Source organism: Leopardus geoffroyi, chromosome E2 (genome assembly GCF_018350155.1).
Source record: "Leopardus geoffroyi isolate Oge1 chromosome E2, O.geoffroyi_Oge1_pat1.0, whole genome shotgun sequence".
In the NCBI taxonomy this organism is placed as follows: Eukaryota; Metazoa; Chordata; class Mammalia; order Carnivora; family Felidae; genus Leopardus; species Leopardus geoffroyi.
Genome location: NC_059335.1, coordinates 52,903,949 through 52,926,280, shown reverse-complemented (window position 1 = coordinate 52,926,280; position 22,332 = coordinate 52,903,949). Strand labels below are relative to the sequence as shown.

General features: G+C 49.9%; 1 protein-coding gene across 1 annotated transcript in view; it reads right to left on the bottom strand.

Moving 5' to 3' along the window:
- WWOX (WW domain containing oxidoreductase) overlaps positions 1-22,332 on the bottom strand; it is a 979,671-nt gene that overhangs the window by 178,162 nt on the left and 779,177 nt on the right. The gene's annotated exons all lie outside the window — the stretch shown is intronic.

Below are 22,332 nucleotides of genomic sequence, written 5' to 3'. Positions count from 1 at the left end.
CCTGACGCGGGACTCGATCCCACAACCCTGGGATCATGACCTGAGCGAGAGTCAGACGCTCAACCGACTGACCCACCCAGGGGCCTCATTCCCTGTTTTAACTCCAGGGCCCACGTCTATACTCAGAATACAATAGAAACACAGAGGAAGCTCTCCATACTGTAACAATCCAACGGCAAACCATAGACAAGTGGACACAAGCATCCAGTGACCTCTTACACACCAACATTTGGGGGACAAAGGTCCCGGATGACAGGAGCTGTCAGAAGAAGCTCCTTGCGAGTCTCACTTGGGTCATCGGATCTCTCCCTCTCTGTCTTTGATCGCTCAAAGGTGAATTTGGTACATCTATCCTTCTGCTGGCTATTGTAGGGCATCGCAGCTTCCTCCTAGGTGCAACCACAGTTACTCACTAAACAAGGGCTCGTTGGAAACACTTGGTGCCAAATAAGAGCTTGTAAGAGAGAAGTGGACAAATGTACGTTGAACAAAAGTAGGAAACAGAAAGGAATGCAAAAGTGCGGTCGGGAGCCTTGGAGTCCGAGAAACTGGATTGGAACCCACTCCCTAGCTGTATCCTCACGGGAAGGTGACTTCATTTCTGAGCCTTATTTTTCCCAGCTCTGGAATTAGGACAGCGACATCTCCTTTGAAGGAATGCTGTACGGCATGATCAGTAATGTATGCAAAGTCGCGGGAATCCAGGAGTTGCTCCAAAAGCAGTGGCTGGGAAGAAGGTTGTTTTTGCCAAGTCGGGGATTCTCCAGGTGAAAGCATCTGTGGGGCTGCAAATCTTAAAAGGATTTGCAGCAACTGCCAGACTCCCCGAACCAAATGTAGCAACATTTACATTTTCCGCACCATGGAAAATTGAGGGATGATCCAGGAAAACACAGACATCTTGAGAAAATTTAAGGGCTCCAAAGTGTTTTTCCATTCAGGGACAATAGAAAACAGGAAAGCATTAATAACTTGTCAGTGCCCAACTGTGGAGCGGAACCCTCCCCAGGAAAGTATCTGTTGGTATAAATCACGACCCGGGCACGGCGTTCCCCAGACCCATGTGTCATAACAACCCCTCCCACGACCACCACCTCGGGAAGACGTTGAAAACCTTTTGAACTTGACAAAAGCCAGGGCCTTCCTTAAATAGGACCGTCCCTTCCCAGAAAGAGACCTCGCCGTATGCCAGCTCAGACCCGACTCCAGCTGAAGCGAGCAAATGCAGCCCATGTCTCTGCTCCCCAGCCGCTCTCGGAAATTGACAGTCTCTAAATTACAGCCCGAGAAGCATCTCGCATGCCAGCTGACAAAGGGAAGAGAGGAAAAATCCTTACAGATTACGGAGCGTCCTCTTCTCCTCTCGGGGGAAGAGGTGTTTGGGGCTCATGGCATCGGACCCAGGCACCGAATGCAAAACACGTGACTGCAAACACCTGGGAGGAGGCAGAGACAGAACCAAGAGGAGAATAAAGAGGACCCCAGCCTCTCCCATATAGGAGGCAATTTGGATTTAAAAAAAAAAAAAAAGATGAAGAAATGAGATAATAAAAGTAACAAATGAACCTTCAATTGCTTTGCTTCCGGGAGCTCCCATCTGAGTTCAGACCGGGTCTCCAAGTAAACTTGGGTGGATTAATGCAGCCCGTGATACAAACCACGCTGGGGGAGACGGGACCCAGTCGCCGCAAGACTTAACCCTTGGCGAGTGGGCGGAGGCTGGTGTATCCAGGTGAAAACCAAAAGAACAAGCAGTGTCCCTGGTCTTCAGTGGGGACCGGTAGATGATGCTTGGGGCACAGATGCCTGGGCTCTGAGGGACTCCAGAGAGGAACGTGAAGTTGGCTCAAGAAATGCTTATAGAGAAAGAGGCGAGAAAAAACACACAACTCCAGGGTAGATCAAAGAGGCATCAGAAGAGAGGAGGGACGGGATGGGGGTGAGGGTGGGTGTCAGGGGCTGGGGACATCAGAGCTCCCCTCCCCAGGCCCCAGCAGAGCCTGAAGGTGGAGCTGATCCCCACAAGGACAGGCATGCACGTCTTGCTCCTTCAGGAGGATGCAGAGAGGGAATGTTCTGGGGCTGGAGCTCAGAGCGGGTGCAAAGGTCGCCAGATGCACCGCACCTGAAGGCAGGGCCAGGAGAAGAGCGTCAGCGTGGAGATGGGCAGTTAACAAGGTGAGCCCCCAAAAGACTGCTGGACGGAGGGGACTTTCTTCATGCTTGCCTTCAGCCAGGCTTACAACGAGCGTCACAGTCTGCCGTGGGCCATGTCGGGAGGGGACATGACTTGCAGGAAAAGAGAACCGTGCACCCAAGTGCCTGCTTGCCCTGTTCCAGGTGCCAGCTGGCCACAGGGAAAGGGAAAGTGCAGGCGTATTTCCTGCTTCATGGAACATCTAGCCCTTTGTATGTGTTCTGCTCCTTCTGCCTCGTTTCCCACATCCCTTGCCTTCGATCCTTTATTCACTGACCAATCACAGCGATCTCTCAGCTTGTGGCCACTAGCCACCACGGGCACTTTCTTTTTTCTTCTTTTTAATGTTTATTTATTTTTGAGAGGGAGAGGGAGACCCAGAATCGGAAGCAGGCTCCAGGCTCTGAGCTGTCAGCACAGAGCCCGACGTGTGGCTTGAACTCACGAGCAACGAGATCGTGACCTGAGTCGAAGTTGGATGCTAAACCGACTGAGCCACCCGATGCCCCACAACCATCCATATTTTATATAAAGATGCGTCATCCTATGCATGAGGATGTACGAAGACATATTTACTATTGAGAGACGAGATCATACGTGTTAGAAGTAACCATTCTCACAAGCTGATCCTGCCACCCTTCTGTGTTTCCCTCGGTGCCCTGCCACCATCTCCCCAACCCCGTAGGCCTGCCCCCTCGGAAGGACCTGGGCATCCACGTCCCCTCTGCCGTGAAGGCTCCCCCCAAGCGCCTGCTGGGTCCCCGCCCACCTGCTGCCACTGGCCCCCAGAACCTCCCCCGTGGGAGACTGTCCCGACCACCCTGTGAACAAATGCAATGCCCGCTCCTCCTGCCTCACTTCATTTTCTCTCCGTGACACTCATCACCTTCCCATACGTTCTCATATCAGTGACTGGTCTGCTTCTTTGCCCCGCCCCCAACAAGGTGGCCTCCTTAGCCTCCTTTGTTCTCTGGGGGGGTTCCCAGGCCACAGCACCCCCTGCTGTCTGTCACTCACTGATCTGTTCTGTCCCCAGACCCCTGCTTCCCCTCATTAACCAACGCAGTCCCATGGGTCTCTGGGTGAAGACCGTACCCTTCCAGAAGCCTCAATGAGTTAAGAGCCCTGCACCTCAATGCCCGGGCATCCCTCTCTCAGCAAAAGGTGCTCCCTGATGCGACGGTCCCTCTCTTTCTGGGCGTTCTTCTCATCTCTGAGTCCCCAGCTCTTCACACAGCAGGAGCTCAAAAACGCCTCATAGGGAAGCCAGACTCATAAACAGACATGAGCCTTATAGGTGGGTTTTTTCTCTTTCTTTCTTTCTTTCTTTCTTTCTTTCTTTCTTTCTTTCTTTCTTTCCTTTTTTTTTTAACGTAGGCACGAGTAAGATAGAGAAGAAACAGAAGAGCATTAAGGGCAAAAACAAGAAGGGACAGCTGGGGGAGCCTTTTTGGGGACAGCAGCTTGCTTAGTACTCAGCAATGCTCAAGACCCGTTATTTCTTCCATCCATTTACTTCTCAACAGTACACTGAGGTTCACAGAGGCTCAGGGCCTTGCCCAAGGTCACAGGTTCACAAATTATCGAACTCCTCTCGTAACCGGAGGAAGGCCAGACCTCGATCGGCTTAGGCCTCTTTTTCTCCAACGAGCTTCCCAGACGAGCTCACAGCTCCATGAAGGGCTATCTCATGTGCATCTCTCCCTCACAGCTGTGCCCTAGATGTCTTACGACATTTCGTCGCCCGGATATCTGACTGCTCTGACTGATGTCTAGAGTGAAAGCCCCCGGAGGGCAGGTGCCGTGTTTCGTTACAGCTCATCACACTCTTGCCAGCTCCTGGCACCGTTCTTAACACCCACTTCGAGGCCAGTGCACCCACAGGACCATGGAGCCTCGGTCTTCTGGACTCCAGAAGCCCCCATTCATCTGCAAAGAGCAGGATACACGTCCAGGCTTACAAAATTCAAGCCCACTGGCATTCCTATCATGCTCCTGCTTTCCTTAAACACCTCCAAAGAGTCCACCAGTGAGTGGGCCTTCTGAGCAGTCGAGGTGATCACCTCGCACATCTGGGAGAGCAAGGTAGCCACAGATACAACCTACTCTTTTGGCCAGCTCCAATGGTTCCGTAAGTGATATGAGGCTTGTTTGTAATCAAGTGAAAATATGTTTAATGAGGAATAAATTTGATCCTGAATCAGGACGACTGCATGAGCGTCGCAGAGCTGACTCAATACCTGGCCACGGCATTCCATTTTTAGAAGGTCAGGGACATTTTTAGCTTGCCTCTTTGTGCAAGTGCTGCTCACTGAACAAATATGGCTTCACTTAAAGGCCCTGTCACTGGTTCCGTCCTTTCTGCTCTCTGGACGCAGGCGGAAGCTTGAGAGGCTGGAGGACAATGCCGAGGACAGGTGCAGCCACCTGCACCTCTCTGGAGGCAGCAAGCGGCAAGGTCAGCACCTTCAGGTGGAGGCCGGGGGACGAGTGTGACGGCAGTCCAGCCTGGTGCTGGAGGCATGGGCTCCTGACTTGATGGGCCCTGGCCTGAATCCCAGCTCTGTCTTCCCATGGCCTGGGGCAAGCTGCATAAGACATCTAAGTCTCAGTTGCAACATCTGTGAAATGGGAATTTCACAGACTGTGGTTGGCAGGATTCCAAGATGGCCTCCTCCAAGATTCCCACCTCCTAAGATACACACGCTTACAGTTTTCTGGAGTGTGGACAGGATCTAGGAATATGATAGGAAGGCTTTCTCCCACGACTGGATTACCCTATCCGACAAGGAAGAGAAGTCGCACGTGTTGTTAAGGTCCCAAAGCAGCTGACTTTGAGTCAATCAAGACAGTGATGATCCTGGGTGGGCCTGACCTAATCAGGTGACCCCTTAAAAGGAAAGAGCGCCCTCCCGGAAGAGAAAAATTCGGAATCTCTCGTGGTGTTGAAGGACCAAATGTTGTGGAAGCATCTATGGAAAAAAGGCCACACAGCCAGAACCGGAGAACAGCCGGTTCTGAGAGCAGCCCCACCCCCACACATGAAAATGGAGACCACAGCCCTATGATCACAGAGGAACGACCTCTGTCAACAACCACAACTTCTCTGAAGACGCCAGCCCTGGCTGACACTTTGATTTCAGGGACTGAGACCAAAGACCCTGAGACCCTGAGACCCTGAACGGAAGACATAGCTAGGCTGGGCCCGTGGGGATATTAGACAATGTATATGCGTTTTAACCTCCTAAGTTTGTGGTGATTTGTCGTGCAGAAACACATAGCCAATCCACCAAAAGTAACTAGCTCCTGGGGATGTTAGGAGGCACCAACTGCATGCAGAGTGCTTGGGAAAGAGCCTGGAGTACCAAGTGACTAATAAAGGGTAGCTGTTATTCTGATTTATTTTCTCTACTATTATTAGTAAGATGATAAATATTAAAGAGCTTCTGTATCCTGGAAGGAGCTATCAATTCACATCCTGGTTTTGTCACCGAGCAGCTATGGGATCCTGGGCGAGTAAGTTGACTACGTCTGTTTCCTCATCTGATAACACTTCCCCCCAAGATCATCTCCCTTTAGGTTAACCCTGCAGTCAGGTTTAAGCATATAATAATTTCTAAGGGCTTGCCTAGTTCCTCAGGTTCATACAGGTTGATCACACTGATTTCTCTTAACCATCGTCTGGCCCAGAAACTACGAGTATTTAACGTCCATTTATTTTTGAGAGAGAGAGGGGCAGGGGAGGGGCAGAGAGAGAGACACACACACACACAGAATCCAAAGCAGGCTCCAGGCTCTGAGCTGGCAGCACAGAGCCCAACGCGGGGCTTGAACTCACGAACCCGGAGATCATGACCTGAGCTGAAGTCAGACCCTTAACCGACAGAGCCGCCCAGGTGCCCCCGAAACAGCCAGTATTTAAAAGTGGCATCCCATCGATTGGGGGATGGGAGGTTGAAAGATGGTGTCTCCCGGAAGGGAAAACTCACAGGGGGCATGGAAGGAGAGTCAGGCCGAAATGAAATTGCCTTTAAATAAGACAAGGTTTCAGGGACATATTTTTAAGCAGAAAGGTTAACCGAAATACCAAGTCTCGGAGTATCTTGTCCAATCTGATGGTGTCAGCTACCACCGTTCACAGAGGATTCCCACATTCACATCGAGTACTCGTTCATTCATTCACTCATTCATTCACTCATTCAGTGAGTGCCTAATAGGTTCCAGGCCCTCGGCCTGAAGCTGGGTCTCCAGACCCACACAGCCAGGGTCTCCTGGGCCTCATCTGTGCACTCGGTCTCAGCACGGCCCAAACTGAACTCTCTCTCCTCCCTCTGCTTGTCTTTCTCTCAGTTACCACCACCATTCTCCGGTCAGTCACCCAAGTAGGGACCGTAGGCTCATCCCACGTCCTCTGTCCCCCGGCTCTCCCCACGCCCCAGGGGGACCAAGTTCTGCCCACGTCAAGGACTCCTCCTCTGTGTCCAAAAGCACATCCTTAGTGAGACATGCGAGGGTCCTAGGGCTGCCCTGACAAATGGCCACAGACGTGGCAGCTTAAAACAACACGAGAACTCTTAGAGTTCTGGAGGCAAGGAGGCCAGGAGGCTGATACCAGCTTTCCTGGGCTAAAGTCAAGGCGTGGGCCCCACAGAATCAGTCCCCTCACCTTTTCCAGGTGACAGAGACTATGGTCTTATTGGGCCCATGATTCCTCCCTCAATCACTCAAGCCAGCCTCTGTCATCACATTTGCTAATTCTGTGGTCAAACCTTCCTCTGTGTCTATTATGAGGACGCTTGTGATTTTAGTGAGGCCCTCCCAGACCCAGACCGTCTCCTCATCTCAAGATCCTTCACTGCATCACATCTAAAAATGCCCTTTTGCTTTTCTTCATGAAAGTAAAGACGATTCTGCTCTCAAAACCCCATTGAAAGGAGGCAACACAAACTGCTGTTGAGCTCCTGTGGAGTTTCAAGAACGATGCCAGTAAACATCTGAAAGACCTGTTAAAGATTTCATCCTTACTATTTTTATTATTGTTATCGCTATTGTTGCTGTTACTATTATGTTTCTAATGAGCATTTTTAATGTATTTAATATGAACTTCCTATCCTTACGTACGTAAATGAAAGTTCAACATTTTTACCGATATGACTTCCGACTTTGTTTTTCTTATGGTCTGTGCCTCCTCCTTGATGCTTACCTTTATCACCTCATTCTAAACCTCAACGGCCTCCCATCTTTACAACTCATCCCAGCAAATCAACGTTCCTTTAAAAATCACTCCGATTATTATTTCCCTACTCTGAAACCTTATTTGGTTTCAAGATTCAAATCCATAGGTTTTTTGGTGTGATACTGGAGGCCTTTTCTAATCTGAGCCTCTTAATCTAGGCTAAAACACCTTGGCCCGTTCCTGCCTCTCCGTTGATTGTCTAATAAGGTTCATTCTATCATACCCATCATCCACTTTTCCAGTTCAAATAAGAAATAAGGGTATGCCTAACTCCATAGTAATCTCTTTGTCTCCTGCCAGGGTCACTAAGTTGGCCAACAATTTGTGGATTCCTAGGCTCCACCTCAGTCCTACTAAATCAGAATCTGGTGTTTAGCTTGAAAATATGCATTTTTAACAAACTCTGCAGTCAATTCTTAGATTCAGTAACACTCTGAAAACCTATGCTCATAACCTCAACAGCATTTGTTATAGAGTGCTTGCCATCTGACTACTGGCTGCTTGGTTGATATTTTTGTAATATGAAATAAAATCACACATTAAGTCACTTAAAAAAATAAAAAAATAAAAATGCCCTTTTGCCGTATAAAGTAACATCCGCACATTCTGGGGATTAGGGTACGGCTATCCTCCGGTGCTAGGATTCCACCTGCCGCACGAGGCCTTTGTCGTCTTTCTCCTGCATCACCCCAACAGCTACTAACAGTCACCCTCATTCACCTTCTCCGATATATTTTATAGAAGGAAGTCGGAATGATTTTTCTCAAGGCCTCAGGGCCACTGTGTTTGCTGTTCCTTCTTCCTAGAACATCGTTTCCCAGTGCGTCACATGATAGGCCCTTTTTCATGCTTTAGGGTTCGTCAGGAGGCTCTCCCTGATTATTCTACTTATGTAAGGACTTCCCATCATTATTCTCCATCATGGCACCCTTCTTTTTTTATTTCACACACACCGCTTGTGCTTCCTGTAATTACCCTATTTGCTTGCTGACCTTTTCAACGCCCTTCACCCCGCTAGAACATAAGCTTTGCGGGCACAAGGGCCTTGCTGGTATCACTTACTGTGGTATCGTCTCTGCTTTGCACAGTGCCTGGACAGGTGACAAGATGACTGCGGAAGGCAGAATAATGGCCCCCCCAAAAGATATCTACACCTTACTTCCAAGAACCTGTGGATATGTTAGGTTACAAGGTAAAGGGGAATTAAGATTGCAGATGGAATTATGGTGCGTATCAGCTGATTTTAAAAGGGGAAGATTATCCTGGATTATCCAGCAGGCCCAATGTAATCACAAAGGTCCTTAAAAGTGGAAGAGGGGGGTGCCTGGGCAGCTCAGTCGGTTAAGCACCTGATTTTGGCCCAGGTCATGATCTCATGGTTTGTGGGTTCAAGCCCCCTGTCAGGCTCTGTGCTGACAGCTCAGAGCCTGGAGCCTGCTTCACATTCTGTGTCTCCCTCTCTCTCTGCCCCTCCACCACTCACACTCTGTTTCCCTCCCTCTCAAAAAAAGATAAAAATTTAAAAAAAAAAAAAAGGTGGAAGAGGAAAGCTGAAGACAGAGCCAGAAAGATGTCATTGTGAAAAGAGTTCAGCCCCATGTTCCTGACCTTGAAGATGGAAGAAAGGGGCCCAGAGTCTCGTGGGAGATCTCTGGGAGGTGGAAAAGGCAAGAGAAGAGCTTCTCCCCTAGGGTCTCCAGCGGGAACACAGCCTTGACCATACCTTGATCTCAGCCTCGAGACTTGTGTTGTTGGACCTTTGCCAGGTGGAACTGAAGGATGATAAATCTGGGTTGTTTGAGGTCCTGAGCTTGTGCTAATTTGTTACAGCAGCAATAGAAAGCTAACACAGTGCCTCGCAAACATTTGGAGTGATGTATCTACAAGCCACAAAAGCCAAGGATTGCTGAGAAATGCCAGAATCTAGGAAGAATTCTCCCCCAGGATTTTCAGAGAGAACACGGCCCGGCCGGCAGCACCTTGATTTGGCATTTCCAGCCTCCCAAACTGTGAGACAGTAAATGTGAGTTGTCTTAAGCCAGATACTTCGTAGCAGTTTGTTAAGGCAGGCGAAGGAAACTCATAGGCTGGACCCTCATCCTTGGCTACAGGCGACACTGCTCTTGCGACTTTGCCCTTCTGCTTGGGCACTTAGTGATACTGGGGAATCACGAGTTCCTTCTCCTCCAAGGCTCAGCAAGCAGCCTTGGACTTCAGCCTGGGACAGGCTCTTGGGGACCCCCCGCTGCAGGTGGGAGCAGGGGGGTATCAGGAAGCCCGAGGTCAGGGCCACAGGCAGAGAGCAAGACGGCACTCAAAGCAAAAAGTGAACCACGGCGAAAGTCAGGGAGCATCTCGGTCTTGCTGGGACGACCCACTCTCCTTCTTCAAAAGGGTGCGTTGCGGGTTCGCCACGCCAGGGCACCCAGCTCAGGGTCTGGTACAGACTTGTACTTCCTTCCTCCCCTCCCTGCTCCCTTTGCTTTTCTTAAATTCGAGTGAAAGGCAAAACAACAGTGACTACTTTCTGAAACGCAAGAGGGGACCTCAAAAAGCATAAAGGCCGGAATTAAGCTGCGGAATTAAACAACCGACCAAGAAAAAAAAAAAAAAAGATTACAAATAATAAAATCTCACCTAGGTGCACGGCCCCAGCAAACATAAGGGAAACGCAAGTCCCTGCTGTGCCTTTTTATTACTTGAGGTATACGGAGTCTCTAATTTAAGGCTAAATATAATACTAAAACATACACAGCTGGACGAAATTTCAAGTATTTTCAAAACACATTTAATACCTTCCCGTGCAACTCCCAGAATCTGAGCAGCCCCTCGCTCTGCACCAGTATAAACAGAAGTTGGGGTGGACTGAACATATGGGCTTCAAAAGGATATTTAAGAGTTGAGAGGGACGCACGGTGCGGGGGATCCGGAGGGATGGGCTTGCTGAAGCGTGCCCGCAGTCACACGGTATCTTCTGCTGTACTAGGGCTGTAATGAAAACCAGCAGACCCTGGCAGATGGGGCCAAGGCTAACAGGGTCTGCCTCTGACCGCAGCCTTTCCTGCCCCCGTGTACTTTTTGGCTCTGCTCCGACACTCCTGGGCCAGTGGAAAATTAGAAAGATCCAAGCCTGCCTGACAGACATGAATAGACTCTCTGTTATCCCAGGAATTCTCCTTGGAGGAGGCAGCATCCAGGGTGCCCGTCACTGTTTGGTATTGCCCCCGGGCATGTCTACTCATTCAACGATTATGCGCGGAGAGTCGTCTATGTGCTGGGTGTAGCCCTGCGTACGCACGACGGCGGCTGAGCAAAACAAAACCAGGGTCCGTGTCTCTAGGAACCGTGTGATGTGGGGAGAGAGACAATCAAGATGATGCCGGTGATGTGCAAACACTCAGAGGGGCCTGGGAAGCCAGGGTATGTGGAGGATGGGGCACACTCAGCATAGATGGGCTCTGTGAGGAGTCAAAAGAATGTCTACGGGGGGCAGAAGGATGCCCTCCCCCCAAGATGTCTACATCCGAATCCCCAGCACCTATAGATGTGTTAGGTCGCGAGGCAAAGGGAGATTAAGATCACAGATGGAATTATGGTTGCTGATCAGCTGACTTTAAAATAGGAACGTCTGGGGGCGCCTGGGTGGCTCGGTCGGTTAAGCGTCCGACTTCGCCTCAGGTCATGATCTCATGGTCCGTGAGTTCAAGCCCCGCGTCGGGCTCTGTGCTGACCACTCAGAGCCTGGAGCCTGCTTCAGATTCTGTGTCTCCCTCTCTCTCTGCCCCTCCCCTGTTCATGCTCTGTCTCTCTCTGTCTCAAAAATAAATAAACGTTAAAAAAAAATTTTAAATAGGAACGTCTGAAAGAGACTTAGAGGGTGAGGGGCACCCAGCAATGGGGAGATTATAGGAGAACTTTTTTTCCCCTCACAAAACAAAGGGCAGAGGCCCCATCACAGTTCTAGAATCTGGCTACAGATTTGTCACTACTCTTTTTATCAAGAAGCAGAGTCTGTCCCCCTGCCCTGGAATCTGGTGGGTTTGGGCTGGTTCCCCCATGAAGCACAGAGGTGACAGCTTCCCACAAAGACATACAGCAGAAGCGATGCCCTGTGACCTCCGAGGCTAGGGCAGAGCAGCTATGCAACTTCGGCTGTGTTTGGGGGGACGGCTGCCTTCCAGAACTCCAACCACACTGAGCCCACCTTGCTAGGGCCCAGCCGAACGCATCCTTCCCTGCCAACCTGCCAGGCACTGGACGTGGGAGGAAAATCATCTTTGACCCCCGAGACCGGCCCTCTCGTCCCCTGAACGCCACTAAGTGACCCCCCGGGGAGCAGAACATGGAACCGGAGATTCCGCCGGCCAAGACTTATCCAAAGTCCTGAGCCAGAGACTCGAGATGGCTAATAGAACGGCGGTCCTAAGGCAGTGAATCGGAGTGGGGGGGGGGGCGCTTTGTTTCTCAGCCACAGAGAAATAATTGAGAGAGACCCCACACGGATAATGGGAAGATGAAACGAAACCGTGGATGGAAGGTTCCCGGTACAGAGCGGACTGTCCGCAAAAGTCAGACCAGGTCCCTGTTTCTCCCGTTCCTTGTGACAATGGAGGGTGATTGGTTTTCGGTGCAATCACCTTCTTCGACACCATGCTGCATTAAATCATAAATTACCAGCAGCTTATCCACGTCCGATTCTCGCTAAGCGCTCGGTTTTACTGGGCTCTCAAAGTTAGAGGATGCCGAACATGTAAACTGGAGTGGCTGTCCGCAGAGGAGGGTTCTGGAAGGAGGTTCTTCGGCAGGAGACGGCAGGGCCTGAACAGTCTTGCTGCTGACGTGCGCTTCGAGGCCCCATGGCATGCTCTCCGTGGTGAGCCAGCTGTGTGTGCCAGGAAGTTTTTAAATGATTTTCCGAGCGATATCATTTTTCTTTCCTAAACGGCACAGATTGGTGAGCTCTAACGTGCTTCTGCATTAAGGACAACAGGCAGTCTCCCTTGGCGCGTTTCATCGTGAAGCTATTTCTCAAATCAGCGTCTAGGAGAGGCTGTATAACTTCGTGATTGTGGGAACACGTTTTGGAGCCCGACGGGCCCCAGTGTGAAGTCTCGATCTCGCCCTCATCGATGGAGAGATACTCGGCGCGTGGTTGAACCTTTGCAAACCTCAGTTTGCTCCTCTGTGAAATGGGAATAAACACAGCGCCACCCTCCTAGGTTGCTTGTGAAGAATCAACTAGATCACGGGAAGGGCCTTAACAAAGGGCCCCACAGAGGGTGGGAGCTCAGAGTAATTGATCTGCTACAGCGACGGCACCAGTCCGAGTTCTGCTATGATAAAAGTTGTTCGAGATAGCAAATCAAAACCCAAGGTGCCCGGCGATATCCTCCGAGATTCAAATGTCACTGGATGTCTTGTACTAGTTCCTAGATTATCCGCAGAGTCTGGTGGGTGGTGACCCCAGGTCCCTTATCGTCGCCACCTCTCCCCATTTTCTCATCTTTAATAAAAGCCGACATCATTCTTGCTCCCTCCAGACTCACTGAGGACGGCTGCTAATTAAGATAGGCCACGAGCCTGCTCCAGAAAGATGTGCGGTGTGACTTCTCCTAAAGCGACACCCCTGCAGTTATTACATAAGCGCCTCCCGACAGCAGCGTCCTGAGCTGCGCCCCTGCGGACTCTGCAGAACACCCTCTCCCTCCACCCCTCCCCTCCCTCCCTTCCTGCCTCAGATCTGGCTCCATGTGAAGTCTCTCCCCCTACCAGGGGCTCATTTTTTTCCCCCCACATAATACAGTGTAGTTTATTACATAAGTGATTTATGGCACGCACCTTAATGTATAAGGGGCAAAACTTGTTTAAAATAAATCCAACTGAGAGGATAATCTCCATGGGCAAAATGTACTTCGACTTAATTTCTCTACTGGGTATTACACACTATATAATTGCCTTAAACAGAAGCTGCACACACAAATTTAGCTTGGCACCGATATCTGGCTTCACAGAACACTCAAGTTACATGCTGGGTTTTGCTACAAATCCTTCACTCCACCAGAAGAAACTCCACAGCATCCCTTAAAGAAATATTCAGCTTGACTCCCCCGTGGAGACTGAGGTGGGGGGGATGGGGAGAAAGGGGGGCAGCTGACGGTGTGTTCGATTTGTAGGGGGCATGGGGGGGGGTTGGGGAAAGGCTTTTGTCTTGGGAGAGGAGGCAAAGGGGCCGGCCGGTGTCTCAACAGACTGGGTCCGGGACGGTATCCTCGCTCCATATTCAGAAGCGTGTTCAGCAGCGAACGAAAGTGCCCTTGTGTCGCTGGCCCCGGATGTGGGGTCCGTGCTTCGTTACAGCTGGTGGCGGTCTGTCCTCCTTTCTCCGGTGGAATCGTCAGTGAACGTGTTCATGGACTCCAGCACGCATGCATGCATTCGTGTATTCATTCCTTCTATAAATGCTGAGCTCCTCTTAGGCTCCGGGGCGGTGGTGGGCCCTGGGCTGTGGGGATATCACAGTGAAGCAGAGACTACGGCTGCCCTTGCGGTGTGGACAGTCCGATGGCGGAGACAGGCATTAAGGAAGTAATCACACAAATAAGGGCGTAACGACAAACCGCGTGGGTGCAGGGGAGGAGAGACGTGAGGTCCCCTGAGAGCCCCTGGGGGAGGCTGGACACGATCTCCCCGAGGAAGGGGCCTTCAGAGGGTCCATCAGCTGCCTGTGGCTGCCGGAACAAATTGCCCCCAACTTAGTGGCTTAAAAGACACACATAGGGGCACCTGGGTGGCTCAGTCGGTTAAGCGTCTGACTTTGGCTCAGATCGTGATTTCATGGTTCATAAGTTCGAGCCCCTCGTTGGGCTCTGTGCTGACAGCTCGGAGCCTGGAGCCTGCTTGGGATTCTGTGTCTCCTTCTCTCCCTGCCCCCCGCCCCCATGCGTGCTCGCTCTCTCTCTCTCTCTCTCAAAAATAAATAAATGTTAAAAAAAAAAAAAACACAGACATTTATTTTCCTATAGTGCTGGAGGTTGTGAGTCTAAAATGGGTCTCACGGGCGAAAATCCTGGGTGTCAGCAGGGCTCTGTTCCCTTTTGGAAGCTCCAGGGGGGATTCATTTCCTGCGTTTTCCAGCTTCCGGGGGCTGCCTGCATCCCTTGGTCCACATCCCCTTCCTCCATCTTCAAAGATGGCAACATCAGGCCACGTCTTCTGTGCTCTGCTATCTGCTTCTGACTCTGCTGCCTCCCTTTTCCCTATTTAAGGAAACTCTGTGACTATCCTGGACCGATCTGGATAATCCAGAGCAATCTCCCAACTTTACGCTCCGCTGACCGGCTGCTTGAATTCCATTTTGAAACTCGAATGCCCCACTTGCCCCATGACCTGATATATTCGCAGGTTGTGGGGATCTGGATGTCGGCAACTTCGGGGCCATTATCCTGTCTACCCCAGGTGGGGTCTATAGAGGGAGAAGGAAAAAGAATATTCCAGGCAGAGGCGGAACCGCGTGAGGTGAGATTTCGACGGTGCGGCAGTGTGGACGTGGCTTAGAAACTCAATACCGGGGTGCAGGGGTACAGGCTGGTGCAAAGGGGTCTGGAGAGGTGAGCAGGGGCCATGCCCTGGAGAGCCCGCTCAGTCATAGGAAGAATTCTGGCCCTTACTCCAAAAGCACGAAGAAACTCTTTAAATATTCCTGTTGGGGGATTTGATACTGTTTTTAACTGAATCTGAGATTATAGATGGCATTATTTATTTTCCACGAAGGGAAAAAAAATGCTGCCAATTAAAATATGGCACAATGCTGGGGTGCCTGGCTGGCTCAGTCGGTCAAGTGTCCGACTTTGGCTCAGGTCATGATCTCACAGTTTGTGGGTTCAAGCCCCGCCTCAGGCTCTGTGCTGACAGCTTGGAGCCTGGAGCCTGCTTCGGATTCTGTCTCCCTCTCTCTCTGCACCCCCCCCCCCCACTCACCCTCTCTCTCTCAAAAATAAACATTAAAAAAGATACGGCACAAGGCTTTCCTGTCACTTAGACTTTTTAAATTTTATACTTAGTGCAAGAACTTACAGACATCATCAGGCATCCATTTGTGTCATAGATTAACTCTTCTGTCTACAATAACAACATAAGTGAGGAACACGTGGTAAGGCATTCCTATAATTTCCTCACATTAAGTAAAGGTACCGCTCTCGCTGAATAATGTTTAAACTCTGAATCACTGGGTGCCTGTATTCCTCTACGAACTGTCACCTTCTGTGCCACTGAAAGCACGAGTGACACCACCTTTCTTAGAAGAACTCTGCAAAAGAGGAAAAGCCATCGGTGCTGGGCTCTCGAGAGGGCCGTTCAGTTCCGTAAAGTAGGAAAACCTGCTTGTGCTTCCCACTTCTGGAATGTAGCCAGACCCACCTGCCCCTCCACCCCGATGGCCCTTCGGTTCCTTGAAAGCAGGTACTCCATCCAGCGTTGTGTCTGCGATTTTGCTTCAAAGCCACTGACACCCGCCCTTTAAGTCCAGTTCCATCAATGGCGCTGTGCATGTTTACGTATGCAAAGGCGGCGACAAATCTCATATCGCCGCTGCCTGCCTAACGGGGACTTGGAGATGTGCTCAGATTTCAGAGATGCTAACATGAGAGAATTTCAGAGACATGCCCTAAGGTCAGGATCAGATTGGTGCTTTCAAAAGGTACTTCAGTTGAAGCAAGACCCGTTTCCACATTTCAAGGTGGGTGTTCTCTATTGATCACAGTTAAAGAGCCCTTTGTTTATGCTGAGCATGGCGCTGGACAATTTCCCATCGCATTAAATCACTTCACCCAACCCATGAGTTCTGGAGGAAGGAGGCGTTACTATTACAGCCATTGTGCATGCTAAGAAACTGAGGCTTAACTACGTTCTGGCACCCAGAACGTATGCTGTAAAGCCAAGGTCTGAACTCAAAAGGACTCCAGAATTAACCACTGTGCTTAACCACCTCCGTTTCTAGGTTCCTTGCTGAGTCCCTCCTTGGAAAGTCTTTAAAATCGTGGGCTTCTGCAAGTTCCTTCCACACACACATGTGGGGCACTTTTTGTGCAGGCAGCGGGCTCTGCTCTGGGCCCAAGGACAAAACATAAAAACCCACGATCCTTCACGCAAGAAGCGTGCAGACTAACAGAGAAGGCAGAGGGGGGCCAGCATCTCGGACTGACGTGAGTTCTAGCACGTCGTGGGGCACAAGCACAAGAGACAAACGACCCCATTTTACTCACATTGTGCAATTTTTCTTAAAGAATTTTGGAGGCTGAGCATTAGGCTGCAAAACATCCAGAAATTCCCAGGAAGGCAGCGTGAAATGTGCATAGAAAATCTCTTCCGGCCTCCATCCCATGGCTCGTTGGCCTTACCATTGCTATCCTCCCTCAAGCCAGGGTGAATATTTCCTTCTAGGGGAATAATAAAAAAAAGGGGGGGTATAGGTGGAATGGGAAGGGCAGAGAAGGGGAGGGGAGGGGGCGGGAGGGAAAGGAGGAAATAAATATGAGTACAAATCTGCCATACCCTAGGCTTCTTGGTGTGATCAGGAAGGCGAGAGTCAATTTTATCGGCTCCGTGGTCTACACACGCGATTCTTCAGGTGAAAGCCAGAAAGACGAAGGAGTATGGAAGTTACAAAAATAATAAAAGTCTGGAATGGGGAGGTCGAGGTGCATATGGATATACAGACGTAATAGCAAACGTGAAAAACAAACAATAACAACAACAACCACCACCAAAACCGAAAAACAAAAAAACTCTGTGGAATGTGACCAGGCTAAGAAGGAAAACAAATCCAAGCCATGCATCTCCTCGGCTACTACAAACACAAAAGGCACATTGTCTCCAAAGCTGTTATGGGGATGTTTTCCAGGAGATGACCCCACCTGGTCGAATTTCTTACCGGGAGCCCTCACTTTGGACACCTTTAAAATTCTGTTTCAGTTTGGTCTGGGGTTCTTGGAGAAGTAGGCAGGGACAGGTGTCCCGCCCCCCTCCTTCTCCTCTTCCCCTAGAAAAAAGCACTCCCCCTCGTACACACAACCCCCTCGAACATATGTCTACACGGGAGAGCAGAAGATAGGAAAAACAGATGGTATAATGACTTCGGAATCTGACAGCCAGCCCGCTCAGTGGCGGTGCGATCAGCAGACAGGACTTGCCAGAGATGCACATTTGAGCGAGGGGCCGCCAAGGCGAACAGATCCGCTCCTCGCCCTCCGATCCGCGTGAGACACTTGTGTTTGAAAACAAGCAAATGCTTTTCGCGGGAGCATAAGCGAGGACACAGCTCTGCGGCACTTCCTGCACATATGTTGGAGACGGGGGAAATGTTTTGCAAGCAACGGCTCTATAAACAGTGCCTGCTTTGGGCGTGCTCCATACGAGGCAGGTGGGAAGCGGGAAGGGAACAGTCGGGAGAATTGCGCGGCAACCTGTTTCCATGCGCTGTTTGCTTTCTTTCACTGTACCTGTCCCTGTTCGCCAGATTCACGTTTCAGGGGTTGTGACACAACCCGAGGACCTCCACGAATGAATGGCACCTCAACTCTAGCCCACATCTGGTTGTAAAATGATCACCGTCTCTTGGTCTCCTCCTCTCCCTCTGCGTTAGAGAGGGAGGATGGAAAGGGGTGGGGAGACAGGGAAAAGGAACAAACAAACAAACAAACACGAAGCTGTTACAGGTCTCAGCCCATTGGTCTGGCCCTGTGCTAAGCGATGTACGTGTGCACCAGCTTACTGCGAACCCAGAGCCAAACGTTTTACCCCTGGGGAGTTGGGGGGGGGGGGGGTCAAGCATAAAGAACAATGTAGCCAAGGTAACGCGACCGGGAAGAGGTGACCCCGACCTTGGAATAAAACTCTTTTCTTACTTCCTACTCCAGTCTTCGCCTACCAGTCTCTATGAAGGTGGAAAAGATACCCTCAGGGTGACCAAACCAAATGGCAAGATCTTCCTTTCAGGGAGCACTCAGCTGGGAAGCTGGCAGGGAGGGTCTCTTGTGCTGTGTAGGATGGCTAAATTCTGCCCTTCTCGGGGTTACTTCATCTAGCCATGAGTCTTCAAATTTCCAAAGAGAGATTTTATGTAAAAATAATGAGAGTTTCATAAACAAACAAACAAACAAACAAACAAACAAACAAACCCTATGCCTGAGCCGACTTTCACTGAAGGGTCCACGTTCGAAATTCATCTTGTCCTAACAACTTTCAGGATCTGGATTCTGAATCACTAGTTTCCCTCTTCCTTCAGTGAAATGAAAATGTCATTCATTCAAAGCCACTGTTTAAGGGCGATGCCAACCTCCACCTCCCCGTGATTCACGGCCATCTCGTTGATAAATTAACCCAACTGTCACAGAGGTAGAAATGCCAAATCATTGGAAAATGCTCCCATTTGAGATCACACCATCTCCAAAACCTACGGCGACATTTTATAATTCCTGCAGGCCACCCCAGGTCTCCTTTACACTTGCAATGGTGCCCCTTTCCATTTGCATTTAAAAGACAGCAAATTGCAGGGTTCATAAACATTTTTATAGTGATTTATTGCAGACCAGAATGTCACTGCTGTTCTTTTTACACTTTAGCGGTCCTGAGAATCAAAGGCTGGCTGTCTAGGTCATCGTGCTGTCCCGGATAACCACGTACGAACAAGCCAGTTTGGAGCTTTTATCTTTTTTTCTCTGCTTTCTTTCTCTCCCTCTCGCCCTCCTCTTCTGAGAGGGTAGTGGCCGTATTTATCGTTCGGTTAGAAAAACGCTCATTTCCATCAGCCTCCAAGTCCCAACTCGGGTTCCGTAATTTACAGAAGAACTTGGCTTGCCCATGGCCGAGGACTGACAAAGGAAGGCTCTCTTTTCATCTCCCCATTCTGTGCCCTGCCCCAAGGAAAGCAGCCCACACGTACCCTTCTCGGTGGCGGCTTACAGACAGAACCCAGGCTGGCCACCGTGCTTCTGGATACCTCTGTCCCTCTTTCCTGCCAAGAACTTAGAGCAAGGATGGGACTTGGGCTTTGAAATCTCTTACTGGAAAATAACGCGCGCAGAGAGGAGCTGAGGTCAGAACATACGTGTGCTACTTTCCAGCCAGCGAAGTCACAAAAGGAGGTGAGCAGAGCCAAAACACCCTGTTTATCTAAGGGCACAGTGAACTCCTTGGCAACTCTCCAGCCTTTTTACTAGGGGGACTCTTACCCTGTCTGAGCACATTGTGCATAAACGCAAAGAAGACACTGAGAGTTCAAAAAAAAGAAGAAGAAAAGAAGAGAGAAAGAAGAAGAAGAAGAAAGGCTTGCACCTCATTTGCCCTTCCAATGTCCAGAAGGGAGTATTTCTTTCCGCCTTTTTCACATTATAATAATGGCTTCACAGCTCCTGAAAAAAGCCGGAGTGCAAAGTCAAATGGCGCGTGACACGGCGAAGCCCTGGTGTTTGTCACACCAGCTCCTCTACGCGGAAAGTCCTTCTCTGCCTTGTTTCCCTGCCATTAACTGAGATGAAATGAGTTTTTCCCCCTTTTGATTCCACCCCCCCCCCCCCCACTGTCTATTACAGTGTGACGCGATGGGGCTTCCTGGCCCATTATTTCATAGCGGATTCTTTTATTCTGGTTTGGGAGTTCGCGCCTGCAAGGTTATCTGTGCACAAAGCAACGTCTCGGTCTTGTGTTCATTTTTGAAATCTGATCTCATTGATAAGAACAAGACCGTTCGCCTTGCATTTGTCAGATAAGGAGCTCGGGTGCCAGAGTCATAATTTTTGTGACTTCAGTCAGGGCTCCCTGTTAAAATATGTCAACCGATAAAAATGCAAGTATTATAAAAATAACCTTTGTATCAAAAGTGTCGGACTAGCTCCTTTCTTTTTCTTTTTTTTTTTTTTAAACACATGATGTCCTTTTCCGTATCAGGTACCTCCTCATACTCAAATGGCTATTTCCTGAGGTACATTTTTTACAATTATTTCTTAAATGGCCTCGCTACTCCCACGTCATCCTTCAGCACGCTGGGAGGAGAAAACAAACAAACAAAGGGTTTATGAGCAAAGAATCAAGTAACGCAGTTTGTCTGAGAGGGGTTTTGATTAATTTCCCTCCAGGTCGATAGGAAACGTTTCCTGATCATAAGGAGGATTCATAAGTGAATCAAATCCAAAGGTGTTCAGATCCCGGGCAGAGTGGAAGAACATTTAGGACAAGGGTCAGGCATGCCCCGCCCCCCCCCCCCCCCCCCGCCACCGTGGGAGCATCTGGGGTTCTCAGGGACAGGACTGAGCTGTCCGCCAGCCCAGGGAACAGTTCGGCATTGTTCCCGCACGGGAAGCAGTCGGATACACTAGGAACAACACTCACGCCCGACACACATGAAAAGGACAGGAGAGGCCCACGGACTCCATCTTGGAGAACCGCCTTCTGGCAGGGTCTTAGGCCATCAACCCCCCCACTCCCCCCCCCCCCCCCCCGCCAACCCCGCTCCTGGAAAAGCATCCCCCCACCCCCACCCCTGGACTCAGGCGACGGAAGCTGGTGAGCGTGTTATATAAATATTAGCACGAGGCAGATTGCTTGAGCCCCTGTGTGTTTCCCTCCCCCCACCCCGACCCCCCTCCCCCCCGGTGGCAGCTTCACAAAGACGCCAGTGACAAAACGAAGCGACAGCCACAGGCTCACGAGAGGCCTGCCAAGGCGCGCGGCGCAAGGTCCTGTCCCCGTCCCTGTTTGGGGCCCCGCACACCCGGGCCTGCAGCTGATAACACTGTAATAGTCCTCTTTTGAGGACAGAGGCTCCTGCGTGCTGATTAGTCATTTATCACACCTGGCAGTCCTGTTGAACTATAATTACTCTTCTCTTATCCTACTGCACTGTCATGTCCGAGAGGAGAGGCGAGGCAGAGTCCCCAGTTAATGACACATTACCCTCTTGACAAGCACTTAAAGGTTTTATTGTAAATATTCAAGATATAAAAACATCTGAGGTTCCCTTTTTAATTATAAAAAGCAATTTCAGGGCCTCCCTTCCCCAACCTCCCCCCCCCTCCACGCTCTCCCCCCCCCACACCACTAACCCCCAAATAGTAAAGTTTGGGAGCCTTATCCGCTGCTTACCCGCAAACAAACTGATTTTCCCTTTGTCACGTAAACTCATTGCTGCAAGTTAACTCAGTATCTCGCCGCAATTATCAGACATATTGCCTATGAAATTGGTAATTTAAACACACATCACATTTCCACAAAAGTTAAATTTCCGCCCCGAAAGAAGGGGAAAATGTGCATTTATATGAAAAATTATATATGAAAAAAAGCCTAAAATGCAGCATAAATAGTCCGGTTTTCCTCATCGGAAAGAGAGGGAGGAAATCATTGAATATTTTTTTTTTTTTAAAGATGAGTCTCTAACTGAGGTTAAAAAAATATATATGTATATATTTTTTTCATAAACTAAAAAATTGGAAATTTGTGGGTCGTTAAATCCTGATTGCCTACTTATAAGGTTTGGGGAGAAAGCCAACTTAGCATTCAGGGACTCCTGGGGCTATTTTAATACCTCAAGGAGCATTCAGAGGACACTTCCCTCATGGCAAGGGGGGCCCTGGCAGGTCTGCTTCACCTTGCCACCTTCCTGCTGATTTTTACGAGGTGATCTTTCCGCTCTGTGAGCCTCGTTGGGTAGCTTTGAGGCTACCGTGGGCCAACGCTGGTAACGGTCATTAGGATGGAATAATGGGAACGGATGGGGAGCGGGTGTGAATAAAACCTTTCATTCTGACAGAGGAAAAACACACCCCACACAGATACATACAACCACACGCACGCGTATGGGCGCACGTGATGCGAAATGAGCTCAACTGAGCCCAGCTGGACCTCTTCT